We start from the raw sequence: 17,390 nt of genomic DNA on the forward strand, positions 1-17,390 counted from the left end.
GTAGTCCGCTATGACTGACGCCAGCTCCCGACTCGAGCGGTCCCTCCACGGCCGGCTCCGATCCTCATCCCTCAGGGCACAGTTGAAGTCCCCTGCCATCACGACGGGGAGGTTTCCCAAAAGGATTGGACGCAGCTTGGGGAAAAAGGCTGTGCGCTCATTTTGGTTTGCGGGTGCATAAACATTAATAACCTTAAAGTGAAAATTGTTATAAACAAGTTCAACTGCTAAAATCCTTCCTGCCTCCACCACTTTTTTCCGGGTTATCTTGACTGAGTTATTCTTGATTAATATTGCCACCCCATCTGCACGTGCCACACTCGAACCCGACCACACCGAATCCCCTATGGCCCATTCATTCTGATAATCTATGTAATCTGTTAAAAAGGGGATTCTACACTCTTGTAAACATAAAATGTCTGTGTTTTGTGTTGTGAGGAATGCCATGACGTCTGCCCTTTTCTTATTGTTCTGAATACTGCGTACGTTTAATGTGAGGATGTTTAATGTGCTCATGATTGTTGTTGTAGTGGTAACTAGTGCAATGACAGTGGTGTATGTATGGTACTGCGTCCAATCCATAGCTGATCACGGGAGGTGATATTTACTTCTGCCCTTTCCCTGTTCTAGATTCTGGAGGACCCCCCCCGGGTGGATTGGAGGAGGACCTGGCGGGCAGAGTGGTGAGGGGTGTGGCTGGCTTACCGGCTCTCGACGCACTCAGGGCTGCCTGCGAAGCGTGCACTGGTCCAGCTGTGTCCGGGCGGGTGTCAATGTAAAGTTTGGTGAGTCGGAGTGTTTCCCTAGATACGCGTGTCTGTGGGGGTGGTCGTGTCTGTGGGTGTTGTAATTTGACCGTCCTGTCTATAACTTCTCCCCATATGTAGTCCAGTTCAGGTGCGTCGTCTTTGTCAGGTGTGCTTTGTGAAGTTCTGGGTCTGGTCGGTTTTGCTGGTGCTGGTTGTGCTGGTTCTGTCATCGTTTTCCCAGAGGAGCGGTGTGTCCTTGGGGTGACTACGGGTTTGGGGGGTATTTGGGTAGTGGTCGGGCTGTCCGTCTGTGCGTGTTTTACTGGCTGTGCTGGTTTGTCAGGTTGTGTCGGCGGTTCCACTGTCTGTGGAGGTGGCGGTGGTGGCTGTTTTTCTGGTGGTGGTAGTGGTGGTGCTGGGGGTTGTTTTTCTGCTTGTGTGGGTTCTGGTTCTGTGTCCTGATTGGTGGAGGTGGTGGTAGTTCTTTTCCTTTCCCGTGGTCGGGGGTCTCTTTTTCTTTTTCCAAGGATGTCTGGTGACAGTGTGTCTGTTGTGTTGTCTGTGTCTGTGGGCAGAGTGGAGGGTGTGCTGTCTGTGATCTCAATCTCCTCGTCCTCGCTCTTGACTTCTATCTGTTCAGTGTCTGTAGTGGTGGAAGGGGAGTTGGTGCTAGTACTGTCTTGTGTCGTGCACTGTCCAGGATTTCCACACGGGAGTGAGTCTGTCTGTGTGTCTGGTCCAACTGTCTCCATCTGTGAGGGGTTTGGGGGCTGGTCTGTGTCGGGTTCTGTCTCGGACTGTGGTGTAGGGGTGGGTTGTTCTGTGGTGGTGGGGTGCTGAGGGGGGGTCTGTGCGGGTTCTGTGGTTGCATCGTGTGTTTGTGGGTTTGTGTTGGTTGTGTTTTGTGGGGGTGGTGCTGTGTTCTGTGGAGGGGGTGCTGTGTCCTGTGGAGGGTGGTCTGTGCCCTGTTGTGCGTTGCTGTCTGTGCGTGCTCGTGTTTTGTTGGCATATGAGGATGGACAGTCCCTGAAAACATGCTCCTGGCTCCCACATAGATTACACCTCCGTGCCTCTGTGCATTTGTTTGTCTGGTGCTCCCCTCCACAATTTTCACATTAAATCACCGTGCATGCTGCTGCGAGGTGCCCCAGGTTCCCACAGGTGCGGCAAAGTTTTGGCATCCCATTATAAAAAATTTGTCCCCTGTTCTGTCCCAAAGTGATGGTGCTGGGTAAATGCCTGACCCCCCCGATGGATGTGTCGTCTGGGTGCAGACGGACTAACCATTTTCTGGCGCCTGTCCACACCCCGTCCTCGTCGTATACCCGTCTCACGTCCGATACCAATGTGCCGTGTCTGCTTAACCAAAGTGAAATGTCATAATCTGAAACTGATTCATTATAAAATAAAACTGTGATAACCTTAACCTCCCTGTCAGTGAGTGCTTCTACTGTGAATTTGTTCAGTGGTGTTTGTGTGGCTTTCTGTCTGTACTGATTCCAAAACATCTCTAGTGTCTGTGCATTCTTAAAACTGGTTTCAAATATGTCCCTAGGACCAGGCAGCTTGAACAGGCAGTTCAAGTCAGACGGAGCGAAGCCCAAACCTCTCTGCAGCACTGCTCTGCTGAACTCCAGGCGTGTCAGTGATGGTTCCGGGTCAGTGCGGTTGTGGATGAATCTGACTGCGTTGTGCCTTCTCGTGCCGGGTGCTCGCTGGTTCTCCATGATGTTTCGGGTGTGCAGGTAGGTGGAATGAGAAGGTGGGGGGGAGGGGGAATGGGGAGAAGGGGGAAGGGTGGGGAAAGGAAAAGGGGTAGGGAAACCCTCACAAACAAAAGAAATAAAAGTAAAATAGAGGTTCAAAATCAAAATGAGGGTGAAAGAAAAAGGGGAAAAAAGGAACAGGTATTTAGTGGGGTTTAACTGAGAAAACAACTCAAAGAAACTAAAACTGGAAAGGGAGAAGGCTGCAGTGCAACCTCCTCCAATATTACTCCCCTAAGAATCTGGGGTCTGGCGCATAGACACTCAGCTGATTGCAGGTCTCCTCTGGCTCCCTCTGCGGGGTCAGGCTCCAGGATCTGGCTCCAGGCTCTTTCAGGCAGCAGGCCGCAGTCCCGGGCTCCGGGCTCCTCCAGGCAGCAGGCCGCAGGCCGCAGTCCCTGGCTCCGGGCTCCGGGCTCCTCCAAGCAGCAGGCCGCAGGCCTTGGCTCCGGGCTCCTCCAGGCAGCAGGCCCTGGCTGCAGGCTCCTCCAGGCAGCAGGCCGCAGGCCGCAGTCCCTGGCTCCTCCAGGCAGCAGGCCCTGGCTGCAGGCTCCTCCAGGCAGCAGGCCGCAGTCCCTGGCTCCGGGCTCCTCCAGGCAGCAGGCCGCAGGCCGCAGTCCTTGGCTCCGGGCTCCTCTAGGCAGCAGGCAGCAGGCCGCAGTCCCTGGCTCCGGGCTCCTCCAAGCAGCAGGCCGCAGGCCTTGGCTCCGGGCTCCTCCAGGCAGCAGGCCGCAGGCCGCAGTCCTTGGCTCCGGGCTCCTCCAGGCAGCAGGCAGCAGGCCGCAGTCCCTGGCTCCGGGCTCCTCCAAGCAGCAGGCCGCAGGCCCTGGCTGCAGGCTCCTCCAGGAAGCAGGCCGCAGGCCGCAGTCCTTGGCTCCGGGCTCCTCCAGGCAGCAGGCCGCAGACCTCGACTCTGGGCTCCTCCAGGCAGCAGGCCGCAGACCTCGGCTCCGGGTTCCTCCAGGCAGCAGGCCCTGGCTCCTGATCAGTGCAGCTATGTGCCACTGATCTGGGTTTCCGGGGTGTTCCGCTGGGCTACAAGGTCGAGCCAGCCGCGGTCAAGCCACGTACTGAACCCAAGCCTTGCAGCCCGTCCAGAAAGAAGGAGGAAAATGGGAAGGGAAGGAGAAAGGACTAAGAAAAAGAAAGGAAAATAACAAAAGAACAAAATGCTCTTAGAAAGCAACTAAACAGCCCAGTGACCCCCTGTCCACCACTAGAACCCCAGTGGTGGGCAACAGGACCAACTGAACTGAAAAGAAGCCAGAGCAAAATGCACAGCAAGAAAGAAACACGTGATCACGGTATCTCCCCTGCCAGGTAAGTATGAGTTGGAATCCGCAAGGGATGGGCCGGACCGCTAGGTGGTACGTTGCACAGTTACGGTTTCTGAGTATTCGGCTAGCAGCCCGTCAAGTCACAATGTCTAGCCGGTTCAAAAGTCTGATTTGCGCTCCTGCGGCTAGCCGCATAAACGATGGCAACCTTTTCATTCATGTACTTCTTTTTTTTCATGTGTTTATTATTTTGGCGTTTTCCCACCGCATTTCAAGGACGACTTTCTGTTTCCCCACAATGCAACAGTGTACATTGCCCTCAACCGCAAACAGAGCGCATTTCAGTCGCGGTGATGTCACGTCGAACACCAAGCCAGAGCCCTGCCGAAATGCGACACCTAAATGGACAAGTGACCGTGTGCAAGATGCGACGTGAGTTCCAAACGGTTCGTCGGGTGTGCTTGAAAATGGCCTCAAATTAAAGCTGACAGTCTGCACTTGAACTTGGTTGTCGTTGTGTCCTTTCAAACTGAAATCGCTAGAGCGCAGAACCAAAAGAAGAAAAACACGTGCCACTGTCCAATGAAGTGCGGCGCTCACTGTAACTCGGCAATCCTGCTTCATGATAGGCTACAGACGTGTAAGGAAAATGTGCGGTACTCTTGGTGTGAAGTGAATTTGCATTGCACTGATTTAGCCTGTGTTGTGTCTAAAATAGCGCCGTACGTAATGAATTTGGATGCTAGCCTTGTTCCTTTGCAATGCGCTGCCCAAGTGTCTGGGTAAGACATGAGAAGCATAAACGGGTAATAGACTAAACGATATAGCACTGTGCGCGACGTGTTTTGAACGTTGTGAAACAGCAGCGCCTGTCCAAAAGCATAGTGAAAAAAGCTTACAGCACCTGGTATTCCCAGGCGGTCTCCCATCCAAGTACTAACCGGGCCCGACCCTGCTTAGCTTCCGAGATCGGGCGTATTCAGAGTGGTATGGCCGTAAGCGAAGGAAAGGCAGCACAAGGGGGTATTTGCACATTAATCGAGTCTATCGTTTGACCACGTGATCAGGGGAGAGCGCGAACGCAGTCCCCCACTAGCAGAAATTATGCAGTCGAGATTCCCACATTTGAGGAATTCGCAGGGGTCAACACAGCCGGAGTGCAATGGCCGAGCCTCGCCCTGGGTGAACCGTTATTTCTTTTATTGAGTTTCACTTACTTTCATTTACATTCATACTTACATTTACTTACATTTACTTACATTTACTTACATAACACATATTTACATTGCAAACGTCAGACAGTAACAAACAGAGTTACATTTAAACATGACCGCAGACAATACCAAAATACATTAAGACATTACTGAGTTTCACTTACTTTCACTTTTACATTTCATTTACATTCATACTTACATTTACTTACATTTACTTACATTTACTTACATAACACATATTTACATTGCAAACGTCAGACAGTAACAAACAGAGTTACATTTAAACATGACCGCAGACAATACCACAATACATTAAGACAGTAGACAGTACACAGTAAACATTACATACATTACCCAAGGGAAGGCTTCGGGAGTGTAGGTGTCCGGCTGTAGGTGTATTGTCCAGGGTGTCCGTGTCATATGTATAATTCTGTGCTGTTGTGAATTTTCCATTTTGTGTTTGTGGTGCTCTTTCCGGCTTTGTGACAGTCCAGGTGATAGTAGTCCTTGATGTGGTTGGTGATCTGCCGGGTGATGATGATGTTGTGAAGTTCCTGTTTTTGAAAAAACATGATGTTGCGTGCGTCCCATAAAGTGTGCTTGGTGATGTTGATCACCCTCCAGGCAATCTCCTCCTCAGCAGATGTGATCCCGTTGCGGGGGCCGAGGAGGATATCCCGGAGGGTCAGTGACTGTGTGTCAGTGTATGTGTCCAGGAAAGTGAAAATGGATTGCCAGATAGATTTGGCCTTTCTGCAGTGCCACAGGAGGTGATCTCCGGTTTCCTTTTCGTTACAGCGAGGATACGGGCATGTCTCCGCCAGGGCCAAGCTCCTCCTGAACATGAACACCCTGGTGGGGAGAGCTTTCAGCACAGCTAGCCACGCCAGGTCTTTCTGTGTGTTCAGAAGGCATGGGTGATTTATGTTTTTCCAAACTGTAGTGGCTGTGCTGTGGGTCGTGTTGTCGGGTCTGTGTAAATGTTCCTGTGCATTTGTGGTGTTTTTGATTTCCTGAAATGTCCAGTGAGTGAGCTGTGCAGTGTGCAGACGTGCTGTGTAGATGTACCGGCGGAGTGACCTGTAGGGCTGGGGGGGGTCCCAGGAGTAGGGGTGCCTGTGATCCAGGATGCAGAGCCCCAGGGGTCTTAAGCTGGTGGTGAAGTAAAAACGGGTCATGTATCCGGTTTTGTTACTGCGGTTTTTTATGGAGTTGATGTGGTAGGCGAGGCTCTGCATCCTGATCAGTTCTGCGACGTTTGGCACGCCTCTACCCCCGTTCCTAGGGTCCTTCCACATGATCAGCCTCTTTACCCTCTCCTGCCTACTCCCCCAGACAAAACCAAAGACAATTTTGTTAATTTGTTTCTCAATATGCTTGTCTGGGGGAAAGATCTTTCCGACATAGGCGAGGATCGGGTAAAGGATAGTCTGTACTATGAGGATTCTCCCCGTCATTGACAGTGCCCTGGAACTCCAACTGCAGGTCTTAGCTCGAGCCCGGCCGAGGGCCCCGGCCCAGCTCCGGCCCCCGGAGTTGGTCCTGTCGAACGTGACGCCAAGGATGTTCACGGATGTACGAATGGGAAATGTGTCCGACAGGACCTGGTCGACCGCCCAGGCCCTGGACACAAACACCTCGCTCTTGGTCTTGTTAATTATTGCGGAGGTGGCTGTGCAGAAGTGGTCCAGAGTCCTAATGATGTGCTGTACAGACGTTTGTTCAGTGCAGAAAAGTGTGATGTCGTCCATGTATGCAAGTGCCTTGAGTTGTTCTGTGCACCCTGGGAGTGTGTAGCCGGTGATGTCTGTGTTTGTCCTGATTTTGTGTAAGAGTGGTTCCAGGCAGTGTATGTACAGTAGTGCAGAAAGTGGGCAACCCTGTCTAACCCCTGAGTGTATGGGAAAGTGTTCTGTAGTGTGTCCATTAACCAATATTTTTGCTGTGTTGTTTTGATAGATGATGTGTATCCATTTTCTAAGACCAAGAGGGAGGTTCATTGCCTCCAGGACCTTAAACATGTAGCTATGGCCCACTCTGTCGAAGGCCTTCTCCTGATCTAGATTAAACATGCAAAAAGGTTTTGACCGTTCGACAGAGTGGGCCATGATGTCCCGAATGAGCACCAGGTTATCGGCGGTCGACCTCTCCGGGACCCCGCAAGCCTGGTCCGGACCCACGACCTGAGGGGTAGTCTCCTGGAGCCTGTACATGAGGGCCTTCGCCAAGAGCTTGTAGTCGGCCCCCAAGAGGTTAATAGGCCTCCAGTTTGTCAGGCTACGCTCATCACCCTTGCCCTTGTAAATAAGGGTGATGACGCTCTCTGTCATCGAGGGGGCCAACCGGCCCTCACTGTACACCGCGGAGAGCACCGATGTTAAATCTACCTTGAGGTGTTCCCAAAAGGTTTGGTAGTACTCGGCCGGGAGCCCGTCGGGACCCGGAGTTTTGCCGGTGTTCAGGCCTTTCACCACGTGGGTGAGCTCCTCCACGGACAGACTCTCCTCCTCCTCCTCCTCTCCTTCTCCTGCCCGGGGTGCTATGGCTGGGATGTCCTGTAGGTATGTGTCCACCATGTGCTCATCCATGTGCTTTGTGCTATACAGATCAGTGTAGAATGCCCTGATGTGGTTGTGTATATTCTGTTCACCCGTGATGATTTGTCCTGTGTTGTCCAGTAATGTCTGTATGTGATTCTTTTTGTTCTTGATCTTCCTAAAAAAGTAACGGGTGCATTTTTCATTTTGTTCTAGGTGTTGAATTCTGCTTTGATGTCTAATTTTTTCCTGTTCCTGTCTATAGAGTGCTGAGAGGTTGTGTTTGGCCTGTGTGATTTCTTGTGCGACCTGGAATCCCTGTGCCTGTAGTGCTGCTAGTCGTTGGAGTGTGCTGTGCAATTTTTTTGTTTGTTCCCTCCTTTTCTGTGCCTGCCTGCGTCCTGCCGTGATGAAGTAACCCTTAGTGCGTGTCTTGACCATTTCCCACCATTCTACGGGTGACGTGAAGAGTTCCTTGAGTGATGCCCATTCTTGTAGTCTATTGATGTATGCCTGTTTTATTGCTTTGTCCTCTAGTAGTGATGTGTTTAGTTTCCAGATTCCTCTCCCCCTGTGTGTTTGTGCTGGTGTTGTAATCTGGATGGTGAGTGCTTTGTGATCTGAAAAGAAGACTGTTTGTGCTGAGATGTTCTGTGATTGTATCTGATGGCTCAGAAGGAGGAGGTCTATCCGGGAAAAGGATTTGCCACAGGAACTCACCCACGTGTAGCGTGGCACCAGGTCCCGACCGGCGTCAGTGAGGGAGTAGTCCGCTATGACTGACGCCAGCTCCCGACTCGAGCGGTCCCTCCACGGCCGGCTCCGATCCTCATCCCTCAGGGCACAGTTGAAGTCCCCTGCCATCACGACGGGGAGGTTTCCCAAAAGGATTGGACGCAGCTTGGGGAAAAAGGCTGTGCGCTCATTTTGGTTTGCGGGTGCATAAACATTAATAACCTTAAAGTGAAAATTGTTATAAACAAGTTCAACTGCTAAAATCCTTCCTGCCTCCACCACTTTTTTCCGGGTTATCTTGACTGAGTTATTCTTGATTAATATTGCCACCCCATCTGCACGTGCCACACTCGAACCCGACCACACCGAATCCCCTATGGCCCATTCATTCTGATAATCTATGTAATCTGTTAAAAAGGGGATTCTACACTCTTGTAAACATAAAATGTCTGTGTTTTGTGTTGTGAGGAATGCCATGACGTCTGCCCTTTTCTTATTGTTCTGAATACTGCGTACGTTTAATGTGAGGATGTTTAATGTGCTCATGATTGTTGTTGTAGTGGTAACTAGTGCAATGACAGTGGTGTATGTATGGTACTGCGTCCAATCCATAGCTGATCACGGGAGGTGATATTTACTTCTGCCCTTTCCCTGTTCTAGATTCTGGAGGACCCCCCCCGGGTGGATTGGAGGAGGACCTGGCGGGCAGAGTGGTGAGGGGTGTGGCTGGCTTACCGGCTCTCGACGCACCCAGGGCTGCCTGCGAAGCGTGCACTGGTCCAGCTGTGTCCGGGCGGGTGTCAATGTAAAGTTTGGTGAGTCGGAGTGTTTCCCTAGATACGCGTGTCTGTGGGGGTGGTCGTGTCTGTGGGTGTTGTAATTTGACCGTCCTGTCTATAACTTCTCCCCATATGTAGTCCAGTTCAGGTGCGTCGTCTTTGTCAGGTGTGCTGTGTGAAGTTCTGGGTCTGGTGGGTTTTGCTGGTGCTGGTTGTGCTGGTTCTGTCATCGTTTTCCCAGAGGAGCGGTGTGTCCTTGGGGTGACTACGGGTTTGGGGGGTATTTGGGTAGTGGTCGGGCTGTCCGTCTGTGCGTGTTTTACTGGCTGTGCTGGTTTGTCAGGTTGTGTCGGCGGTTCCACTGTCTGTGGAGGTGGCGGTGGTGGCTGTTTTTCTGGTGGTGGTAGTGGTGGTGCTGGGGGTTGTTTTTCTGCTTGTGTGGGTTCTGGTTCTGTGTCCTGATTGGTGGAGGTGGTGGTAGTTCTTTTCCTTTCCCGTGGTCGGGGGTCTCTTTTTCTTTTTCCAAGGATGTCTGGTGACAGTGTGTCTGTTGTGTTGTCTGTGTCTGTGGGCAGAGTGGAGGGTGTGCTGTCTGTGATCTCAATCTCCTCGTCCTCGCTCTTGACTTCTATCTGTTCAGTGTCTGTAGTGGTGGAAGGGGAGTTGGTGCTAGTACTGTCTTGTGTCGTGCACTGTCCAGGATTTCCACACGGGAGTGAGTCTGTCTGTGTGTCTGGTCCAACTGTCTCCATCTGTGAGGGGTTTGGGGGCTGGTCTGTGTCGGGTTCTGTCTCGGACTGTGGTGTAGGGGTGGGTTGTTCTGTGGTGGTGGGGTGCTGAGGGGGGGTCTGTGCGGGTTCTGTGGTTGCATCGTGTGTTTGTGGGTTTGTGTTGGTTGTGTTTTGTGGGGGTGGTGCTGTGTTCTGTGGAGGGGGTGCTGTGTCCTGTGGAGGGTGGTCTGTGCCCTGTTGTGCGTTGCTGTCTGTGCGTGCTCGTGTTTTGTTGGCATATGAGGATGGACAGTCCCTGAAAACATGCTCCTGGCTCCCACATAGATTACACCTCCGTGCCTCTGTGCATTTGTTTGTCTGGTGCTCCCCTCCACAATTTTTACATTTAATCACCGTGCATGCTGCTGCAAGGTGCCCCAGGTTCCCACAGGTGCGGCAAAGTTTTGGCATCCCATTATAAAAAATTTGTCCCCTGTTCTGTCCCAAAGTGATGGTGCTGGGTAAATGCCTGACCCCCCCGATGGATGTGTCGTCTGGGTGCAGACGGACTAACCATTTTCTGGCGCCTGTCCACACCCCGTCCTCGTCGTATACCCGTCTCACGTCCGATACCAATGTGCCGTGTCTGCTTAACCAAAGTGAAATGTCATAATCTGAAACTGATTCATTATAAAATAAAACTGTGATAACCTTAACCTCCCTGTCAGTGAGTGCTTCTACTGTGAATTTGTTCAGTGGTGTTTGTGTGGCTTTCTGTCTGTACTGATTCCAAAACATCTCTAGTGTCTGTGCATTCTTAAAACTGGTTTCAAATATGTCCCTAGGACCAGGCAGCTTGAACAGGCAGTTCAAGTCAGACGGAGCGAAGCCCAAACCTCTCTGCAGCACTGCTCTGCTGAACTCCAGGCGTGTCAGTGATGGTTCCGGGTCAGTGCGGTTGTGGATGAATCTGACTGCGTTGTGCCTTCTCGTGCCGGGTGCTCGCTGGTTCTCCATGATGTTTCGGGTGTGCAGGTAGGTGGAATGAGAAGGTGGGGGGGAGGGGGAATGGGGAGAAGGGGGAAGGGTGGGGAAAGGAAAAGGGGTAGGGAAACACTCACAAACAAAAGAAATAAAAGTAAAATAGAGGTTCAAAATCAAAATGAGGGTGAAAGAAAAAGGGGAAAAAAGGAACAGGTATTTAGTGGGGTTTAACTGAGAAAACAACTCAAAGAAACTAAAACTGGAAAGGGAGAAGGCTGCAGTGCAACCTCCTCCAATATTACTCCCCTAAGAATCTGGGGTCTGGCGCATAGACACTCAGCTGATTGCAGGTCTCCTCTGGCTCCCTCTGCGGGGTCAGGCTCCAGGATCTGGCTCCAGGCTCTTTCGGGCAGCAGGCCCTGGCTCCGGGCTCCTCCAGGCAGCAGGCCGCAGTCCCTGGCTCCGGGCTCCTCCAGGCAGCAGGCAGCAGGCCGCAGGCCTTGGCTCCGGGCTCCTCCAAGCAGCAGGCCCTGGCTGCAGGCTCCTCCAGGCAGCAGGCCGCAGGCCGCAGTCCCTGGCTCCTCCAGGCAGCAGGCCCTGGCTGCAGGCTCCTCCAGGCAGCAGGCCGCAGGCCGCAGTCCCTGGCTCCGGGCTCCTCCAGGCAGCAGGCCGCAGGCCGCAGTCCTTGGCTCCGGGCTCCTCCAGGCAGCAGGCAGCAGGCAGCAGGCCGCAGTCCCTGGCTCCGGGCTCCTCCAAGCAGCAGGCCGCAGGCCTTGGCTCCGGGCTCCTCCAGGCAGCAGGCCGCAGACCTCAGCTCCGGGCTCCTCCAGGCAGCAGGCCCTGGCTGCGGGCTCCTCCAGGCAGCAGGTCGCAGACCTCGATTCTGGGCTCCTCCAGGCAGCAGGCCCTGGCTGCGGGCTCCTCCAGGCAGCAGGCCCTGGCTCCAGCCTCCTCCAGGCAGCAGGCCGCAGACCTCGGCTCCGGGTCCCTCCAGGCAGCAGGCCGCAGACCTCGGCTCCGGGTTCCTCCAGGCAGCAGGCCCTGGCTCCTGATCAGTGCAGCTATGTGCAACTGATCTGGGTTTCCGGGGTGTTCCGCTGGGCTACAAGGTCGAGCCAGCCGCGGTCAAGCCACGTACTGAACCCAAGCCTTGCAGCCCGTCCAGAAAAAAGGAGGAAAATGGGAAGGGAAGGAGAAAGGACTAAGAAAAAGAAAGGAAAATAACAAAATGCTCTTAGAAAGCAACTAAACAGCCCAGTGACCCCCTGTCCACCACTAGAACCCCAGTGATGGGCAACAGGACCAACTGAACTGAAAAGAAGCCAGAGCAAAATGCACAGCAAGAAAGAAACACGTGATCACGGTATCTCCCCTGCCAGGTAAGTATGAGTTGGAATCCGCAAGGGATGGGCCGGACCGCTAGGTGGTACGTTGCACAGTTACGGTTTCTGAGTATTCGGCTAGCAGCCCGTCAAGTCACAATGTCTAGCCGGTTCAAAAGTCTGATTTGCGCTCTTGCGGCTAGCCGCATAAACGATGGCAACCTTTTCATTCATGTACTTCTTTTTTTTCATGTGTTTATTATTTTGGCGTTTTCCCACCGCATTTCAAGGACGACTTTCTGTTTCCCCACAATGCAACAGTGTACATTGCCCTCAACCGCAAACAGAGCGCATTTCTGTCGCGGTGATGTCACGTCGAACACCAAGCCAGAGCCCTGCCGAAATGCGACACCTAAATGGACAAGTGACCGTGTGCAAGATGCGACGTGAGTTCCAAACGGTTCGTCGGGTGTGCTTGAAAATGGCCTCAAATTAAAGCTGACAGTCTGCACTTGAACTTGGTTGTCGTTGTGTCCTTTCAAACTGAAATCGCTAGAGCGCAGAACCAAAAGAAGAAAAACACGTGCCACTGTCCAATGAAGTGCGGCGCTCACTGTAACTCGGCAATCCTGCTTCATGATAGGCTACAGACGTGTAAGGAAAATGTGCGGTACTCTTGGTGTGAAGTGAATTTGCATTGCACTGATTTAGCCTGTGTTGTGTCTAAAATAGCGCCGTACGTAATGAATTTGGATGCTAGCCTTGTTCCTTTGCAATGCGCTGCCCAAGTGTCTGGGTAAGACATGAGAAGCATAAACGGGTAATAGACTAAACGATATAGCACTGTGCGCGACGTGTTTTGAACGTTGTGAAACAGCAGCGCCTGTCCAAAAGCATAGTGAAAAAAGCTTACAGCACCTGGTATTCCCAGGCGGTCTCCCATCCAAGTACTAACCGGGCCCGACCCTGCTTAGCTTCCGAGATCAGACGAGATCGGGCGTATTCAGAGTGGTATGGCCGTAAGCGAAGGAAAGGCAGCACAAGGGGGTATTTGCACATTAATCGAGTCTATCGTTTGACCACGTGATCAGGGGAGAGCGCGAACGCAGTCCCCCACTAGCAGAAATTATGCAGTCGAGATTCCCACATTTGAGGAATTCGCAGGGGTCACCACAGCCGGAGTGCAATGGCCGAGCCTCGCCCTGGGTGAACCGCCTTCGTGATCACGGTATCTCCCCTGCCAGGTAAGTATGAGTTGGAATCCGCAAGGGATGGGCCGGACCGCTAGGTGGTACGTTGCACAGTTACGGTTTCTGAGTATTCGGCTAGCAGCCCGTCAAGTCACAATGTCTAGCCGGTTCAAAAGTCTGATTTGCGCTCTTGCGGCTAGCCGCATAAACGATGGCAACCTTTTCATTCATGTACTTCTTTTTTTTCATGTGTTTATTATTTTGGCGTTTTCCCACCGCATTTCAAGGACGACTTTCTGTTTCCCCACAATGCAACAGTGTACATCGCCCTCAACCGCAAACAGAGCGCATTTCAGTCGCGGTGATGTCACGTCGAACACCAAGCCAGAGCCCTGCCGAAATGCGACACCTAAATGGACAAGTGACCGTGTGCAAGATGCGACGTGAGTTCCAAACGGTTCGTCGGGTGTGCTTGAAAATGGCCTCAAATTAAAGCTGACAGTCTGCACTTGAACTTGGTTGTCGTTGTGTCCTTTCAAACTGAAATCGCTAGAGCGCATAACCAAAAGAAGAAAAACACGTGCCACTGTCCAATGAAGTGCGGCGCTCACTGTAACTCGGCAATCCTGCTTCATGATAGGCTACAGACGTGTAAGGAAAATGTGCGGTACTCTTGGTGTGAAGTGAATTTGCATTGCACTGATTTAACCTGTGTTGTGTCTAAAATAGCGCCGTACGTAATGAATTTGGATGCTAGCCTTGTTCCTTTGCAATGCGCTGCCCAACTGTCTGGGTAAGACATGAGAAGCATAAACGGGTAATAGACTAAACGATATAGCACTGTGCGCGACGTGTTTTGAACGTTGTGAAACAGCAGCGCCTGTCCAAAAGCATAGTGAAAAAAGCTTACAGCACCTGGTATTCCCAGGCGGTCTCCCATCCAAGTACTAACCGGGCCCGACCCTGCTTAGCTTCCGAGATCGGGCGTATTCAGAGTGGTATGGCCGTAAGCGAAGGAAAGGCAGCACAAGGGGGTATTTGCACATTAATCGAGTCTATCGTTTGACCACGTGATCAGGGGAGAGCGCGAACGCAGTCCCCCACTAGCAGAAATTATGCAGTCGAGATTCCCACATTTGAGGAATTCGCAGGGGTCAACACAGCCGGAGTGCAATGGCCGAGCCTCGCCCTGGGTGAACCGCCTTCGTGATCACGGTATCTCCCCTGCCAGGTAAGTATGAGTTGGAATCCGCAAGGGATGGGCCGGACCGCTAGGTGGTACGTTGCACAGTTACGGTTTCTGAGTATTCGGCTAGCAGCCCGTCAAGTCACAATGTCTAGCCGGTTCAAAAGTCTGATTTGCGCTCCTGCGGCTAGCCGCATAAACGATGGCAACCTTTTCATTCATGTACTTCTTTTTTTTCATGTGTTTATTATTTTGGCGTTTTCCCACCGCATTTCAAGGACGACTTTCTGTTTCCCCACAATGCAACAGTGTACATCGCCCTCAACCGCAAACAGAGCGCATTTCAGTCGCGGTGATGTCACGTCGAACACCAAGCCAGAGCCCTGCCGAAATGCGACACCTAAATGGACAAGTGACCGTGTGCAAGATGCGACGTGAGTTCCAAACGGTTCGTCGGGTGTGCTTGAAAATGGCCTCAAATTAAAGCTGACAGTCTGCACTTGAACTTGGTTGTCGTTGTGTCCTTTCAAACTGAAATCGCTAGAGCGCAGAACCAAAAGAAGAAAAACACGTGCCACTGTCCAATGAAGTGCGGCGCTCACTGTAACTCGGCAATCCTGCTTCATGATAGGCTACAGACGTGTAAGGAAAATGTGCGGTACTCTTGGTGTGAAGTGAATTTGCATTGCACTGATTTAGCCTGTGTTGTGTCTAAAATAGCGCCGTACGTAATGAATTTGGATGCTAGCCTTGTTCCTTTGCAATGCGCTGCCCAAGTGTCTGGGTAAGACATGAGAAGCATAAACGGGTAATAGACTAAACGATATAGCACTGTGCGCGACGTGTTTTGAACGTTGTGAAACAGCAGCGCCTGTCCAAAAGCATAGTGAAAAAAGCTTACAGCACCTGGTATTCCCAGGCGGTCTCCCATCCAAGTACTAACCGGGCCCGACCCTGCTTAGCTTCCGAGATCAGACGAGATCGGGCGTATTCAGAGTGGTATGGCCGTAAGCGAAGGAAAGGCAGCACAAGGGGGTATTTGCACATTAATCGAGTCTATCGTTTGACCACGTGATCAGGGGAGAGCGCGAACGCAGTCCCCCACTAGCAGAAATTATGCAGTCGAGATTCCCACATTTGAGGAATTCGCAGGGGTCAACACAGCCGGAGTGCAATGGCCGAGCCTCGCCCTGGGTGAACCGTTATTTCTTTTATTGAGTTTCACTTACTTTCATTTACATTCATACTTACATTTACTTACATAACACATATTTACATTGCAAACGTCAGACAGTAACAAACAGAGTTACATTTAAACATGACCGCAGACAATACCAAAATACATTAAGACATTACTGAGTTTCACTTACTTTCACTTTTACATTTCATTTACATTCATACTTACATTTACTTACATTTACTTACATAACACATATTTACATTGCAAACGTCAGACAGTAACAAACAGAGTTACATTTAAACATGACCGCAGACAATACCACAATACATTAAGACAGTAGACAGTACCCAGTAAACATTACATACATTACCCAAGGGAAGGCTTCGGGAGTGTAGGTGTCCGGCTGTAGGTGTATTGTCCAGGGTGTCCGTGTCATATGTATAATTCTGTGCTGTTGTGAATTTTCCATTTTGTGTTTGTGGTGCTCTTTCCGGCTTTGTGACAGTCCAGGTGATAGTAGTCCTTGATGTGGTTGGTGATCTGCCGGGTGATGATGATGTTGTGAAGTTCCTGTTTTTGAAAAAACATGATGTTGCGTGCGTCCCATAAAGTGTGCTTGGTGATGTTGATCACCCTCCAGGCAATCTCCTCCTCAGCAGATGTGATCCCGTTGCGGGGGCCGAGGAGGATATCCCGGAGGGTCAGTGACTGTGTGTCAGTGTATGTGTCCAGGAAAGTGAAAATGGATTGCCAGATAGATTTGGCCTTTCTGCAGTGCCACAGGAGGTGATCTCCGGTTTCCTTTTCGTTACAGCGAGGGTACGGGCATGTCTCCGCCAGGGCCAAGCTCCTCCTGAACATGAACACCCTGGTGGGGAGAGCTTTCAGCACAGCTAGCCACGCCAGGTCTTTCTGTGTGTTCAGAAGGCATGGGTGATTTATGTTTTTCCAAACTGTAGTGGCTGTGCTGTGGGTCATGTTGTCGGGTCTGTGTAAATGTTCCTGTGCATTTGTGGTGTTTTTGATTTCCTGAAATGTCCAGTGAGTGAGCTGTGCAGTGTGCAGACGTGCTGTGTAGATGTACCGGCGGAGTGACCTGTAGGGCTGGGGGGGGTCCCAGGAGTAGGGGTGCCTGTGATCCAGGATGCAGAGCCCCAGGGGTCTTAAGCTGGTGGTGAAGTAAAAACGGGTCATGTATCCGGTTTTGTTACTGCGGTTTTTTATGGAGTTGATGTGGTAGGCGAGGCTCTGCATCCTGATCAGTTCTGCGACGTTTGGCACGCCTCTACCCCCGTTCCTAGGGTCCTTCCACATGATCAGCCTCTTTACCCTCTCCTGCCTACTCCCCCAGACAAAACCAAAGACAATTTTGTTAATTTGTTTCTCAATATGCTTGTCTGGGGGAAAGATCTTTCCGACATAGGCGAGGATCGGGTAAAGGATCGTCTGTACTATGAGGATTCTCCCCGTCATTGACAGTGCCCTGGAACTCCAACTGCAGGTCTTAGCTCGAGCCCGGCCGAGGGCCCCGGCCCAGCTCCGGCCCCCGGAGTTGGTCCTGTCGAACGTGACGCCAAGGATGTTCACGGATGTACGAATGGGAAATGTGTCCGACAGGACCTGGTCGACCGCCCAGGCCCTGGACACAAACACCTCGCTCTTGGTCTTGTTAATTATTGCGGAGGTGGCTGTGCAGAAGTGGTCCAGAGTCCTAATGATGTGCTGTACAGACGTTTGTTCAGTGCAGAAAAGTGTGATGTC

At 51.7% G+C, this 17,390-nt stretch overlaps 6 non-coding genes and 2 pseudogenes across 6 annotated transcripts; all 8 read right to left on the reverse strand.

Annotated features, from left to right (window-relative positions):
• Nucleotides 1-4,684: 4,684 nt before the first annotated feature.
• Nucleotides 4,685-4,793, reverse strand: LOC133117381 (5S ribosomal RNA; annotated as a pseudogene).
• A 63-nt stretch (nt 4,794-4,856) lies between these two features.
• On the reverse strand, nt 4,857-5,023 carry LOC133117235 (U1 spliceosomal RNA). Its single transcript, XR_009706026.1, has one exon. It is a non-coding gene; the product is annotated as a U1 spliceosomal RNA (small nuclear RNA).
• A 7,956-nt stretch (nt 5,024-12,979) lies between these two features.
• Nucleotides 12,980-13,098, reverse strand: LOC133117395 (5S ribosomal RNA). The gene has a single exon (XR_009706094.1). It is a non-coding gene; the product is annotated as a 5S ribosomal RNA (ribosomal RNA).
• A 63-nt stretch (nt 13,099-13,161) lies between these two features.
• LOC133117176 (U1 spliceosomal RNA) lies at nt 13,162-13,325 on the reverse strand. Its single transcript, XR_009705977.1, has one exon. It is a non-coding gene; the product is annotated as a U1 spliceosomal RNA (small nuclear RNA).
• An 841-nt stretch (nt 13,326-14,166) lies between these two features.
• LOC133117382 (5S ribosomal RNA) lies at nt 14,167-14,275 on the reverse strand (annotated as a pseudogene).
• A 63-nt stretch (nt 14,276-14,338) lies between these two features.
• LOC133117650 (U1 spliceosomal RNA) lies at nt 14,339-14,502 on the reverse strand. The gene has a single exon (XR_009706194.1). It is a non-coding gene; the product is annotated as a U1 spliceosomal RNA (small nuclear RNA).
• An 841-nt stretch (nt 14,503-15,343) lies between these two features.
• LOC133117408 (5S ribosomal RNA) lies at nt 15,344-15,462 on the reverse strand. Its single transcript, XR_009706096.1, has one exon. It is a non-coding gene; the product is annotated as a 5S ribosomal RNA (ribosomal RNA).
• Nucleotides 15,463-15,525: 63 nt separating this feature from the next.
• On the reverse strand, nt 15,526-15,692 carry LOC133117236 (U1 spliceosomal RNA). The gene has a single exon (XR_009706027.1). It is a non-coding gene; the product is annotated as a U1 spliceosomal RNA (small nuclear RNA).
• Between the last annotated feature and the right edge of the window lie 1,698 nt (nt 15,693-17,390).

The sequence above is a fragment of the Conger conger genome, chromosome 17 (assembly GCF_963514075.1).
Source record: "Conger conger chromosome 17, fConCon1.1, whole genome shotgun sequence".
NCBI classification, from domain to species: domain Eukaryota; kingdom Metazoa; phylum Chordata; class Actinopteri; order Anguilliformes; family Congridae; genus Conger; species Conger conger.